General features: G+C 39.8%; 1 pseudogene; it reads left to right on the forward strand.

Annotated features, from left to right (window-relative positions):
- The first annotated feature begins 938 nt into the window (after positions 1-938).
- LOC139002988 (CDGSH iron-sulfur domain-containing protein 1 pseudogene) lies at positions 939-1,290 on the forward strand (annotated as a pseudogene).
- Positions 1,291-13,997: the final 12,707 nt, after the last annotated feature.

Here is a 13,997-nt window from a genome sequence, read left to right on the forward strand (position 1 = left end):
ATTCCTCCTTGGTTAAAATACAAATGGAATCCATTTGCCATCGTTTTCAGTGATCTTAACTAAGAAGGCCAAAGGACTTTCCTTGTAATATTCAATATTGTTTTAATGGTTCTGAGGAACACTGACTTATAAACCCAAGACTATAAATATTTGTTAGTGAAAACCACATTTATTAGAATGTTTGTTGCACGGAATTGGCTTTGTTCACTTAAAGTTACAAACTATGTTTGCTCACCAAATCTGTGTAATTAACCACTGAAGAACACTTCATTTATTGGCCAAAATTAATTCAATATATACAAGTAGCTGTGCAGATTTATTTATTTATTTTTAGTTAGGAATATTTTTAAAGGCATTTCCCCTTGCAAAAGTTATTTTGCAAGTAAAATTTAAAAGTGGTCCAGCCAGTGTTGCTCAGTGGTTGAGCATTGACCTATGAACCAGGGGGTCACAGTTCAAATCCCAATCAGGGAACATGCCCAGGTTGCAGGGTCAATCTCTAGTAGGAGGCATACAGGAAGCAGCCAAACAATGATTCTCTCATCATTGATGTTTCTATCTCTCTCCCTCTCCCTTCCTCTCTGAAATCAATAAAAAAACATTTTTAAAAAATTAAAAGAAAACTGACTCTGGCAGGTAGCCTTGTAAAACGGTTCCCAATGATCTTGCTTCCTGGTATTCACACTCTCTGTGATACGCCCCCCGCCCCCCCCCCCCCCCCCGCCCCCGCTTGGAGGGTGGGCTGGACTTAGTGACTTGCTTCTAATGAATGGAATGTGGAAAAAGTGGAAGGATGTGGCTGTGGTGCCTGTGTGGTAGCTGCAGTAGCTGCCCAGAATCGGTGCCCTTAGGACGCCTTCCGCACCTTGACGCGGTCTGTCTGCACTAGCCGGTTTGGGTTCAGTGTCCTGTGCACACACTTTGCAAACGACGGGGCTATGAGCCTGACCTCCATCATACGAGTTGAATGGATTGCAGCAGTTACCATTGCTGCTGGGACAGCCACAATTGGTTATCTAGCTTACAAAAAATTTTATGTTAAAGATCATCGCAACAAAACTATGATTAACCTACACATTCAGAAAGATAACCCCAAGGTCGTACATGCTTTTGACATGGAGGATTTGGGAGATAAAGCTGTGTACTGCCATTGTTGGAGGTCCAAAAAGTTCCCATTCTGCGATGGATCCCACACAAAACACAACGAAGAGACTGGAGATAATGTGGGACCTCTGATCATTCAGAGAAAAGAAACCTAGATTGACAGTTTCCATGCTGCAAACCAAGTCATCCTGATTGTTTAATTAGAATGACTACCACTTTAGTCTAATTCACTTTCTCTGGGTTCTAGATGTGGTATATTACAAACTGCAGCTTTCATATTCATGTCATTTGCCTTACTTGAACCATCGTGGTGCTCATTTGTTTAAACAAAGGAAAAAGTGAAACTGACCTCATGGCTTGTGGGTTATTTTGGTTTTGTAAGGATCTGTTTCTTTGCATTTAATATAATCACATTAGAATGTAGTTGTATGTTCAAGTTAACATATTAAACATCATCAGCTGCCTCCTGCACATCTCCCACTGGGGATGTGCCCGCAACCAAGGTACATGCCCTTGACCGGAATCGAACCTGGGACCTTTCAGTCCGCAGGCCGACGCTCTATCCACTGAGCCAAACCGGTTTCGGCAATAAATTTTTTTAAATAGATTTTTATTGATTTCAGAGAGAGGAAGGGAGAGGTAGAGAAAGATAGAAACACCAACGATGAAACAGAATCATTGATCAAGCCTGCAACCCAGGTATATGCCTTGACCAGGAATTGAACTGTGACCTCCTGGTTCAGAGGTCAATGCTCAACCACTGAGCAATACCAGCCTGGCTCCAACAAATTGATTTTAAAACCCAGTGCAAAATATCATTCTTCCAGATAAACTTTTAGCCACAAATAACATCTGATTTGCTCCCCATTTTTCAATTCATTTTTTCTAAAATAGAAGTTGAATTGACCCTGTACATCAAAAGAGAGACCTAATAACAGGCGATCAAATATGCCTGAACCTAGTCATTGACTGTCTTTGGGTCAGGTGCTCATCCATGGTTCAGTCAGCTGTGGCCAGGGTAGGGAGGGCGGTTGGGATTTGGAGTTTTGTGATTCAACCAAAAGCTGATGTTCTGCAAAAGCTGTGAGCAAGACAGTTTCTCTGAGAAGAGTGATGAGCCAATCCAGAATCATAATTTACATGCCTAACAGAGAGCCAGAATCACAGAAGTATAAATATATCCAGCCAGTGGTGATATTCAAATATTTAACTAACTGCCCTAACCGGTTTGGCTCAGTGGATAGAGTGTCGGCCTGCAGACTGAAGGGTCCCAGGTTCGATTCCAGTCAAGGGCATGTACCTTGGTTGCTGGCACATACCCAGTAGGCCGTGTGCAGGAGGCAACTGATCGATGTTTCTCTCTCATCGATGTTTCTAACTCTCTATCCCTCTCCCTTCCTCTCTGTAAAAAAAAAAATCAATAAAATATATTAATATTAATATTAATAAATATATATATTTAACTAACCATATTGTAAAGGCACCACTCTTTCCAAATGGTCCTTGGCCAATTAGAAAGGATGCCCAATTGTATGTCTTCATGGTGTGTGCCAATGATTATCAGTCCTGCTATAAGCCCCAAATACCTTCACACACATTTATTATCTTCAAGTGTTTAGAGACCAAAAGTGCTTAAAGAGCAGAAAAGGGACCTTTTCAACTCCAAAAGAGATAAATATTAAAGACCTTAGTTTCTCAGCCAGGGCCTTCCTTCCTCTTTCCTTTTGGTGTCCTTGGCAGCTGTCAGCAATGCAACCCACATAGAGGGACTTGATATATGTAAAATTTCACTACATAGCAAATATCCGTGCTTTCTTCCTTTTGTAGACAGGTACAGCGTTGTAGATTAGATTATATGGTCAGCAAATATTCACTTCCTCCCCCACTCTTATTTTCTTGGGAGGAATATATTTCCCTACCTCTTTGATGCTGAGCTTGGCCCTGGGACTTGCTTTGGCCTCATGCTAAGCAGAGTATATGGCCCTGTCCCTTGACTTAGCCATCCATGTGATTTGCTTTGGCCAATGGAAAGTTAGCCTAAAATAGAAGACATGAAACAAGGTTGTGTTTCACCATGGGAAGAATATGCCTTGTGTAACTAACATCTTGTTTAAGGATGATAAGAGTATATGGAGCCGACCTTGATCTAACCTACAGTAATTTTATGTGTCAACTTGCCTGAGCTAAGGGATGCCCAGATAACGGGTTAAGCATTATTTCAGGGTGTGTCTGTGAGGATGTTTCTGGAAGAGATTTGGTTTTGAATCAGTAAACAGTAGAGGATCCACCCTCACCATTGTGGGCGGCATCATCCAATCTGTTGAGGACCCAATAGAACAAAAAGGTGGAGGAGGGTGAATTGGCTCTCGATTCTTGAGCTGGGACATTCACCTTCTCCTGCCCTCGGTCATCCGAGCTCCTAGTTCTCAGACCTTTGGACTGAGACTGAATTATACCATGGGCTTTCCTTGTCCTCTTGCAGGTGGCATATTATGGGACTTGTCAGCCTCCATAATCACGTGAGCCAATTCCCATATTAATTCTTCTCTTTTATGCCTCTATCTATTCTATTGATTCTGTTTCGCTGGAGAACCCTAATACAAGTTTGGAATCAGTTCAGCTGAAGCCCAAATGACCACAGACATGTGAGCAATAAATGTTTATTAAAAAATTTGTTACTTTATTTCTTTTTAGTCCAGACAAAATTTTTGTTCAGCCTTGGCTAAGTATATCCCTCCCAGCGGTCACAAGGTTATCATCATCTTTTTTGACCAAGATGATGTATTTAACCGCGGCCTCGCAGTGTGACAGAGATAAACAGGAGGCTGTCACAAAGAAACCCCCCACCAGGCCCACAACGCATGCCGAGCTTCAAGTAGCAGCTCCACAGATGTGCCCACAGAAGTGTAAGAGGCAGCCTAACAGATGTACAAAGCTGCAGATCAGAGAGGATATAAAACAGTTAAACTTGCTCAAAGGCACAATGTGTCACCATCTAACGGTTCCATGCCTCCTAAGCCCCACCAAGGAGGATCACGTGCGGGCGGTGCTCCTGGCTGTCGGCGTGCCAGGAAGATTATAAAAACGCCATGCTGTGATATGTTGCCCTCCTGCCTGAGAAGCTACTATTAAGCTGAGTATTTACTGCACCTACTCAGACAGGAGCGGCAGTGCAGAGTGCTACCTGTCTTCTGGTTGGATAAATTAGTTGTGGGTGTCACAAGATTATAGCTGCCTATTGTTCTGTCTGCTGAAGGTGGGGAGAGATGAATTCCCCCGGTCTGCCCTTGTAATGTTTCGTGTGAAATGCAGGAGGCAGCTTCTTTTCTTCCCAAGTTAATGGCAAAACAAGATCTGGGCTGACTATATTAGAGATTGGGGTGTAATTCAAAAGACAACACATGGCAAAGGGGGTGGGGGAAGCGTTTATTTTCGGCGGGAGGGCATGTATGAAAGGAAAGGGAAGGCAAAGCAAGGAACCTGGGAAAATCAAACGTGCGTGCCAGGAAAGGTGAGCTCCCTGCTCTGCTGGATAAACTGGTGCTTCATCAGCACAGAAATGCTCGGTAGCCGGCGCAGAAATGATGCTCCATTTGTTCAACTCCTCTCAAAATATTTTTTATATAAATTGTTTTGCCCTCACATTTCCATGATATATGGAGCTATGAACTCTAGATTAGTGTTAACAGAAATTGACAAGCTCTGCATTAAAAAATATCAGCCAGCCAGCCCTACAGGCTTAATTATGGAAGGAGAGCATGATGGGCACAAAAATCCCAGTTTGAAATTGTACCACATGCAATATAAATAAAAGATTATCACATCCACCAGTAACCTTACAGATCAAAAGGAAAAGGAGAAAGCGCCCTCGCTGGCATTTATAATTTTTTATCCTGCCAGAATGGTTTTGTTGTATTTTGACGAATCCAAAATTTGTGATTTTTTTGTTGTTGTTTTTCTGCAGAAGAAGTAGTAGTAGCCCTACTTTGTACATCTTTTACGGAGCTTTAGGAAGTCATGCAAATTAAAATAACACACACTTAAAATGGAGACAGGTTTCCACATGTCAGATAAGACCATGTAGATTTATTATTTTGCGGACATTTGTTGAGTAACTACTATGAGTAAGCATTGTACCAGTGATTTTAAAATATGTATACATATGTTTTTATTGATTTTAGTGAGAGAAGAAGGGAGAGAGTGAAACATCCATCTGCTTCCTCCTGCACGCCCCCCTACTGGGGATCTAGCCTGCAACCTGGGCAGGTGCCCTGGCCAGAATCGAACCAGTGGCATCTGGGTGCATGAGACGACACTCAGTCAACTGAGCTACATCAGTCTGGGCATATGGGTGCTTAAAAAAGAGTGTCCATTACAATGCCTCTAACAGGGTTTATATTCTTTGTGTGTCCTGGTTTATATTCTTTATGCTTATTTTTTCCTTTCCAAAAACAGTATTGTAGTGGTTATGGTTTCACACTAAATTTTTTATGTTGTGATGTCGTCAGCACAAAAAAACAGAAATGATCTTAGACCTCAGCCTTGATGTTCAGTCCCATTGCCCAAACAACCATTCTCCCAACTGGCTGTCATTAGAAATTCCTCTGCATCTTATTTATTATTTTAATTATTACTTGCTATCATATAATTAAGGTGACCAGATGATCTGATATTCTTGATTTACTTCTATTATCCAGCAAAATTATTAACAATGCTCAATAGTGTCCAAGTTTGGACAATAAATTATACTCCACCCTACATATGATGTGATTTTATGCCTATTAAAGCTAGGAAGTATTGAATGAGTGTGTGATTGAATGAATATATGTAGCTGGAGAGTATTGGAGAGGTAAGGCCAGCTCTTTGAAATTTGTAGGCTCAGTTCACCTCCTGAAGGATGCTACTACCAAAGGGAAAATTGACTTGACCAAAAATGACATCTCTTTCAGATTAAAGCCAAATTTCTTCATCTCAAACTTATTGACATTCTGGGTCAGATAACCCTTTGTTGTGAGAGGCTGTCCTGTGCATCCCAGCATGTTTAGAAGTATCCCTGGCCTCCACCTACTACAGGCCAAGAGCACTCCCCACCTGTTCTGTGACAACCAAAAACGTCTCCAGACATTGCCAAGTGACCTGTGGAAAAGGGCACATCCACCCCCAGCTGAGAATCACCAGGTTAGAGAATGGGTATAAAAGATTTTCTAAAATTACTGAAGACAAGGAAGGAATGACAGAGACACTGAAGCATATGAAGCAACAGGGCATTCAACATACATCCAATATCATATCCTGTTAAAGCCTAAGACATGGAAGTTTACTTGAAACTTTAAATTGCATGTAGTAGATGAAACCCAGTGAGAACTCAAAGATAATTCAAGTTCTGGGTTTAGCCTCTACTCATTTATTTTGCATTGGGGGTTCGTATGCTTACATGTTCAATCAAATCGTGTTGTTTTGTTGCTTTATATTTGTCGTGCCAGCCTTATAAAATGGCATGATCTGTGTCTCTCCTAGATGGGGCTTGAATGAGAACCAATGAGGGTTTGAAAATTATCCTCTTTTCCTCTCTGCTCCTCCCAAATTACTTGTGTGTGTGTGTGTGTGTGTGTGTGTGTATTTTTATCATTTGTTTCCTAAAATCACTTGTATTTTTCATAACACAAATGAATTTGCAAAGATGGTAAAACATATTTCCTTCTAAATAAGAAAAATGTTAAATTGTGGTATCAAATGGATGTGACTAATTTAAGTCTATTCATATAAAATGCTGAAATTAGATGTTATATGTCTATTTATCTTTATAATAAATAGGTAAATAAGTAAAATTTTCCCACCCCAGAAAACACCCTGAAATTAGAAATAGATTGTATCTTTAAAAGAATTTTACCTGCCCTAACCGGTTTGGCTCAGTGGATAGAGCATTGGCCTGCGGACTGAAGGGTCCCGGGTTCGATTCTGGTCAAGGGCATGTACCTTGGTTGTGGGCATATCCCCAGTAGTGGGTGTGCAGGAGGCAGCTGATTGATGTTTCCCTCTCATCGATATTTCTAACTCTCTATCCCTCTCCCTTCCTCTCTGTAAAAAACCAATAAAATATTTTTTTTTTAAAAGAATTTTATCTGTTTTAAAAATCAAAAACCAAAAATGTCTATTGTTTTAAATAATACTGCAAATACTGCATTATCTTTTGTTTTTTCAGGTTTACATTAACCCAAGACAGATGTATATGAAAGTTTAACTGGATTTCTCCTTTTAAATATTGAAAATACAAGGGTGGGCAAAAGTAGACTTACAGTTGGAATACAAATAGTACAATAATTAATAAATAATAATACAATAATAAACTCTGTTTCACATACTCTCAACTGGAAACCTATTTTGCCCACCACTATATTTTCAAATTTACATGAGACTTTAGAGTTTTAGCTGTCAAAATGGTCTTTAATTAATTCACATATGATAACAATGATTCACATTGAGAATGCTTGACCAAATCCTCTGTTCTAATTTCTAAATGCTAACCCTTAAAGCAGTTTTGGAAACATGTTCAACTACAGTGCATAGATTCAGTCTAATCTTTGAATACAATGTTGAATAAACCTCCTCACAGTGAACATTTTCACTTCATTTCCTCTTCTGACTTCAGATTAAGCAATATCTTTACTCATACATTGTGTCCACTCGGTCCCTGTTAGTAGCTTACTTCTTAGCCAACATGTATTTAGCATCTGCAAAATTTTATCTAGTTCTGTGATAGTGGAATGTCATGTACACAGGTGTAAATAGAGCCTGACGTGTGCTCTCCCAAAGTTTACCTGTCCAAAACAATGCCCCGCATGCCACATATGCCATTTAAAATTTTCTAGTAGCCACATTAAAAAAGTTAAAATGCATCCCAAATACCTACTAAGTCCTCCAATTCCCTTACATTTTCTCAAATTGAAAAAAAAAAAAATACAGCCCTGACTGGGTGGCTTGTTTGGTTGGAGCATCGTCCCATACACCAAAAGGTTGCAGGTTCAATTGCCCATCAGGGCCATATGGGAGGCAACCGATCAATGTTCCTCTCTCATATTGATGTTTCTCTCTTCCTCTCTCCCTTCATGTTTCTCTCTATAAATAAATAAATAAATAAATAAAAACATACTCTCAGGTGAGAATCTTTAAAAAACACATAAGTGAAATTAATTTTAATAATCTATTTTATTAAGGCAATATGTACAAAATATTTAATTGTTATCAAAATTATTAATGAGATGTTTTTACATTCTTTTTTTCTTGTTCTTAGTCATAAACATCCAGTGAATATGTTACACTTTTAGCATATCTCAATTTGGATGAGTACATTTCAAGTGCTCAATAAACCACATGTGGCTACTATATTCAACATTGCAGACCTGGAGCAGTGGTCTCCAAAGTTTGATACCCTTGAGAGTTCATTGGGGTTTGAGAAGAAAATCTTAAAATACCTGTATGTATTTATGTTTATTCCATTATTATAAACTAGAGGCCTGGTGCACAAAATTCGTGTGTGTGGGGGGGGGGGGGGGCGGTCCTCAGCCTGGCCTGCACCCTCTCCAATCCGGGACCCTTTGGGGGATGTCTGACTGCCTCTCACAATCCAGAACCACTGGCTCCTAACCGCTCGCCTGCCTGCCTGCCTGATCGCCCCTAACCTCTCTGCCTGCCTGATCATCCCTAACTGTTCCCCTCCTGGCCTTATCACCCCTAAACGCCTCTGCCTCACCCAGCACCTGGGACCCAGGCTTCCCTCTGGCTGGTCGCAGGCACCCAGGACCCGGGCAGGCTTCACCTGGGCTGGCCGCAGCTGCAGGCACCTGGAACCACAGGGCAGGAGGCTTGTCCCTCTCCCGGGCTGCAGCCCCAGCTGCTGGCACCTGGGACCGCAGGGCATGTGGCTTGTTCCTCTCCTGGGCCGGGCCGCAGGCGCAGGAACAGCCACTGGCGCCCGGGACCGTGCAGCGTGAGGCTTGTCCCTCTCCCGGCCGCAGCCTGGCTGGTCCCCATTTCTCTCTCATGAGCTCATTTGTGCCTGGCTGGTCCCCTTTCCTCTCGCCCCAGTATTGATTGTCTGAGCCATTATGGTGTGATGGTGTGAGGGCGTGATGACTATTTGCATATTAACTCTTTATTATATAGGATATTTTCTAACAAATTCTGTTAAAGAAAATATATACAGTTCCACTTAGGAATCTCTATGAGGGAGGAAGGGAGAGAGGAAGAGAGGGAGGGGGAGAGAAGAGGAAGAGAAGAGAGGGGTAATTAATTTCCTGGTTGCTTTCAATATTTACCACAAAATGGCAATCTCTTTTCTATAACTTATAAATTTAAGTCTAAAAGCTAAACTTCAAGAGGAGTAACTACCATAAATCAACTAATATTTTTAAAAGCACTAAAGAAAAGATTATACTTACCTAGTTCTTTCTAAAAGACTCAGAAATGAAAAGTTCTTCTGTATAAAAAACAGATATCCTATATAATAAAAGGCTAATATGCAAATTGTCCCCTCGGGAGTTCGACCTACCATGCATTCAACCAAGCGGGAGTTAGACCACTCACTATGATGTGCTCTGACCACCAGGGGGCAGTGCAGAATGAGGTAAGGCCCCGGCCAGCAGCCGGCAGCCGAGGGAAGAAAGGCCCCAATTGGCCCTGATTGCTTGTCAGGCCTAGGGACCCTACCCATGCACGAATTTCGTGCACTGGGCCTCTAGTTTGTTATATAAAACTTGACCATATAGAAAATGTTCAAATATAGAAACCAGACACAGACAAATAGTTTCATTCCTTTTCACAACTTATATTACTTATACCATGTCTGCATTTTTAGAGCACATGATATTTACTTTCTGCCCTGTAATCCAAACCATACCTTTATTTTAGTCTTAGTGCTAATAAATTCAGTATTTATGTTTGTCTCTATTCTCTCATATCTTGATTGGCTAAAGTTGGTACTCTAGTATATTTCTTAAGAAGGACTTACAGGAAAAATGTTCTCTGAATTCTGGCATGTTCAAGAGCACTTGCCTGTTGTCCTTATATCCACATAACATCTTTAGGTTACACATTCCTTCCTTGAGGCTATCATCGGTGTTACTCCTCTGACAGAGAAGTCAGTCTACCACTGATTATTGTTGTAGAGAATCTGAGGCCAGTACATCCTCTTTCCTTTTGTAAATGACTCTGCCTACCTGCCCAAAGAATGTTGTTGTGCTGTTGTCTTCAAGTCCAATAACTTTACTTGTATATGTCTCAGTATTGGCTCTTCTGAATCGGTTTTTCTTGGAATAAAAGGTATGTCCTTTCTTACATAGATAGAAATTTCTTTTATTTCAGTTAAGTTTTCTTAAATTGTATCTTAGGTATTTTGTTAGGACTCAGTATTTTCTTTTTCAGCAACTCCAAGTATTCATGTATTAAATCTCTTTTGCCTATCCTCTACATCTCTCCCTTTTATCCTTTCTTCATTTTTATTTCATTTGTCTTCCCTCCACCTCTACCTCCTGTTTCTTTCCTCTGTTCCCCACTGTGTTTTTGCAGCCTATAGTCTCCCTGGTGCTTCATCCAGTTTCACTGTAATTTCTATGATGGTGCTATTGCTACCTTAACCTTTTTCCTAAGGTCTGCCAGATCACAGTTCATCTGCTCCTCTGTGGCCTCGTGATCTCTTCCCTGAGCTCTTGCATTTCTAATTTGTGTTTTCTCTAATAAATCATTTACTTCACCAAGTTTTTAAAATTTTTGGCAAAAAGCTTGGTCATCATTTTCATTTACCTTGTGGTGAAATTGTTGGTGCTGGTCTACAACTTGCTGTATTCTTTTCCTCTGCTTCTCGTGACCCTCTGGTGGTTTCTCTTTGAATTCCCATCTTTGCAATATGAATTTTTCCTAAACCAGAGCTTTGCAACAATGTTACCTGGAGAAGGGCCAAGGCCAAATAGAACTCTTCTTATGTTGCAGAGTTTTGCAAATAAGTTTGTTCTTTTTGAGTCAATGGGTTTAGCGGTTACTCTTACATGCCTCTGGCAGAGATAGACTGCTTCCTACAAACTTGCCTTGTCTCTATGATTTCTCCTTCAGCCTCACTTTTTCTTCAGAATAAAACCAGGTACAAGGGTGCTCCTCCGCCAGCATAGGCACCCTGTTTCTGCCTTCCACCTTCGAAAAGCGTATCTTTTCTAAGATCTGTGCTACAGTGTCCTCTCTCCTCACCCATTCCTAAATCATCGCCACTACTTTTGGCAACCCTTCCACTTATATTATAGTTTGGGGTTCTAGCTATGTCTTAGTTTTGGCAGATATGGAGATTGTCTTTTCCTTTCTCATTTTCCTTGTTGCTTTGAGTTGTTTCTAGGAAGAGAAGAAAAAAGTGCTTTCTGGCACCAAATACAAACCCAGAGTCTCTTCCATCCTTTTAAAACTATTATCATTTGGATATGTTTTTTAATGCTCACAGTATTTTAAAAGATGTGTAAATTTTATATGTAAATGTATAATATATAAATCTATTAGGTTGCATGCTCTCTCCAAATTTTTATGTATGCAATAACTGACCAAAAAAGCTTAGAGAATACCAAAGTTAAGAAAATCATGTGAACTAAATGCTATTATAAAGGTAGGTATCTCAGGCTATTGGTCCAGAGAGAAGTAACTTCTCTTTTAATTCGCCTGGGTAGACATCACATACTATGTGAGCAGTATGCATTGAGGAAAAAATGGTTTGAGGCATACCATCTGATAGAAATATAATAACACTTTTGATAGTTTTGCAGTTTGATTTTGCAAAGCATTTTCACACACATTATTTCATTTGATCCTCCAAATGACCCATTGAAGGTGATATTATTATTTCATTTTTACAAATATGGACAATGAGGACCACAGAGGTTGACTTAATTAAGGCCACACAGCTGAATGTCAAGCCCTGATCGCTGCAGTCCTCAACTGCTGCCTGGGATTTAGGAAGCGAACATGTATGGCCCTTGGTGGGACACGGGCCCATACAAAAGAAGGTCTTATAGTTTTAAAAAATGCCAAGTCACAGAACTTTCCTAATCAAAACACTTTAATCCTGATTTTTTTAATGAGGCAAAAGCAGAAAGAGATGTTAGTTTCTTCAAATACCTGAATTAATCTTTTCAAAGTCTCTTAAAATGGTTCTACAGCACAAAAAGAAGGTAATATATAGTAATTCTTCATTTTATTTTATTCATATGTACTCAAGGCAGATAATTGAATCCAAAAAGTATTTTGGAAAATAGACTAATTCTCTTTGTTGTCTTACACATTTTATTTTCAACATATTCAGTGTTCATTTGACCAGTCGGTTGGTATCAAGTCAGTTACTATTTGAGAATACATCAAATAACCGTAAGTTAAAATGTCAGAATAGCTTCATTCTTTTGAAATAAATTGCCTCTCCCATAATTTATTCTGATGCTTCATGGCCAGATGCTATGCAATCAAATAACTGAAGCTTCTATCACTTCTAAATGTAAATTTAGCTTAGGCATAGCCAAACGTGTAGTATTTTATGGATTTATTAGTGCAGTCAAAATGTGTGTATGTGAGTTTGTGTATGTGTATGCTGAACAAGGCACAAGATAACCGTGAATAGATCAGCTGTGCTCAAACATTTCAAAAGATATATAAACAACATTTTGAGTTAGGCATCATCTAACAGCCACAACTAATTGCTTTCATAAAGTTGTGCGCACAAGACTATTTGAATAAGATTGTTCTTAATTGAAAGAACACATATCACAGATAGCTGAGAGATTTTTCCAGTAAATGTTTTTAAACTATTATTGAAAGTTTGGGAAGGGTTGCTTTTCTAAATAAATTCTAGGCTTTAGAATAGTTAGCAATCTCTCCTTGATAAATATTATCATCTGTTAAAAGCAGAACTACAAAAGAAAGGAGGAAAAGAAGGGAGGGAGAGATGGAGGGAAGAAAAGAGGGAGGAAGGGAGGAAGATTTCATTGGCAAGCATGTTTATGTATTTAGAATTTCATGTGAAACTAAAAGTTGAGAAGAGGCTTTTGTATATAAAGTTATCACCCTGCTTTCTCCATCTAATTCTACAGGCTCTAAAATGGCTAATTAAAACCTAACTGTACTGCTTGGTTAATTCACTTGACAGTTAACCCTAGGGAATATTTTGACAGTTAATTATATACATTGACAATTTTTATATGGTGGGTATAAATTTATAGTGATGCAGCTATAAAATCCCACCCACAGCAACCAAATTTTTGTTCATACAAAAGCTCAGATTAATCTTAATCAGTAGTAAGAAATGTAATTGAGCTAGTTTGATAAGTGATTATTCCCATAGTGCTTCAAAGAGCTTGTCATTCTTATGAATTATTTTTCTGCTGCAGTGCAACCTGCAAAAAGATGTGTCTAGTATTTCTAAGGAGCACACATTGGTGAATAAATAGGAACCTCTCTCTCTCTCTATCTCTCTCTCTATCTCTCACACACACACACACACACACACACACACACACATTTTAAAGTTAAATTTATACTGACCTTCAGGATTAACAAATGACTGTTCTGAGCCTAGGAACTTGCCCTGTTAAAAAATATGGTAGAAACTCAAACCTAAGGAAATTATGGTCTAAGTGGGAGTCAGGACTTTGAAGATATAAACCAATCAGAGAAATAAGGCAGAACTGTTTTGGGTACCAAAACACATGGAACTTTGGGGCAAAGCATTGCCGTTCTTTGGTTTCCAGGAGGAATCGGGCTGTAGGATTGGAGGAAGCAGGCACAGGAGTAGTTGCCATGTTGTGAGGTGAGAGCTGCACTGACATTAGCTACCCAGGGACGGGGATAGGGACACAAAGCAAGCAATGTCTGCT

This window comes from Myotis yumanensis, unplaced genomic scaffold (genome assembly GCF_028538775.1).
Source record: "Myotis yumanensis isolate MYYU_CA2020_CCGP unplaced genomic scaffold, mMyoYum1.0.hap1 SCAF_1, whole genome shotgun sequence".
NCBI classification, from domain to species: Eukaryota; Metazoa; Chordata; class Mammalia; order Chiroptera; family Vespertilionidae; genus Myotis; species Myotis yumanensis.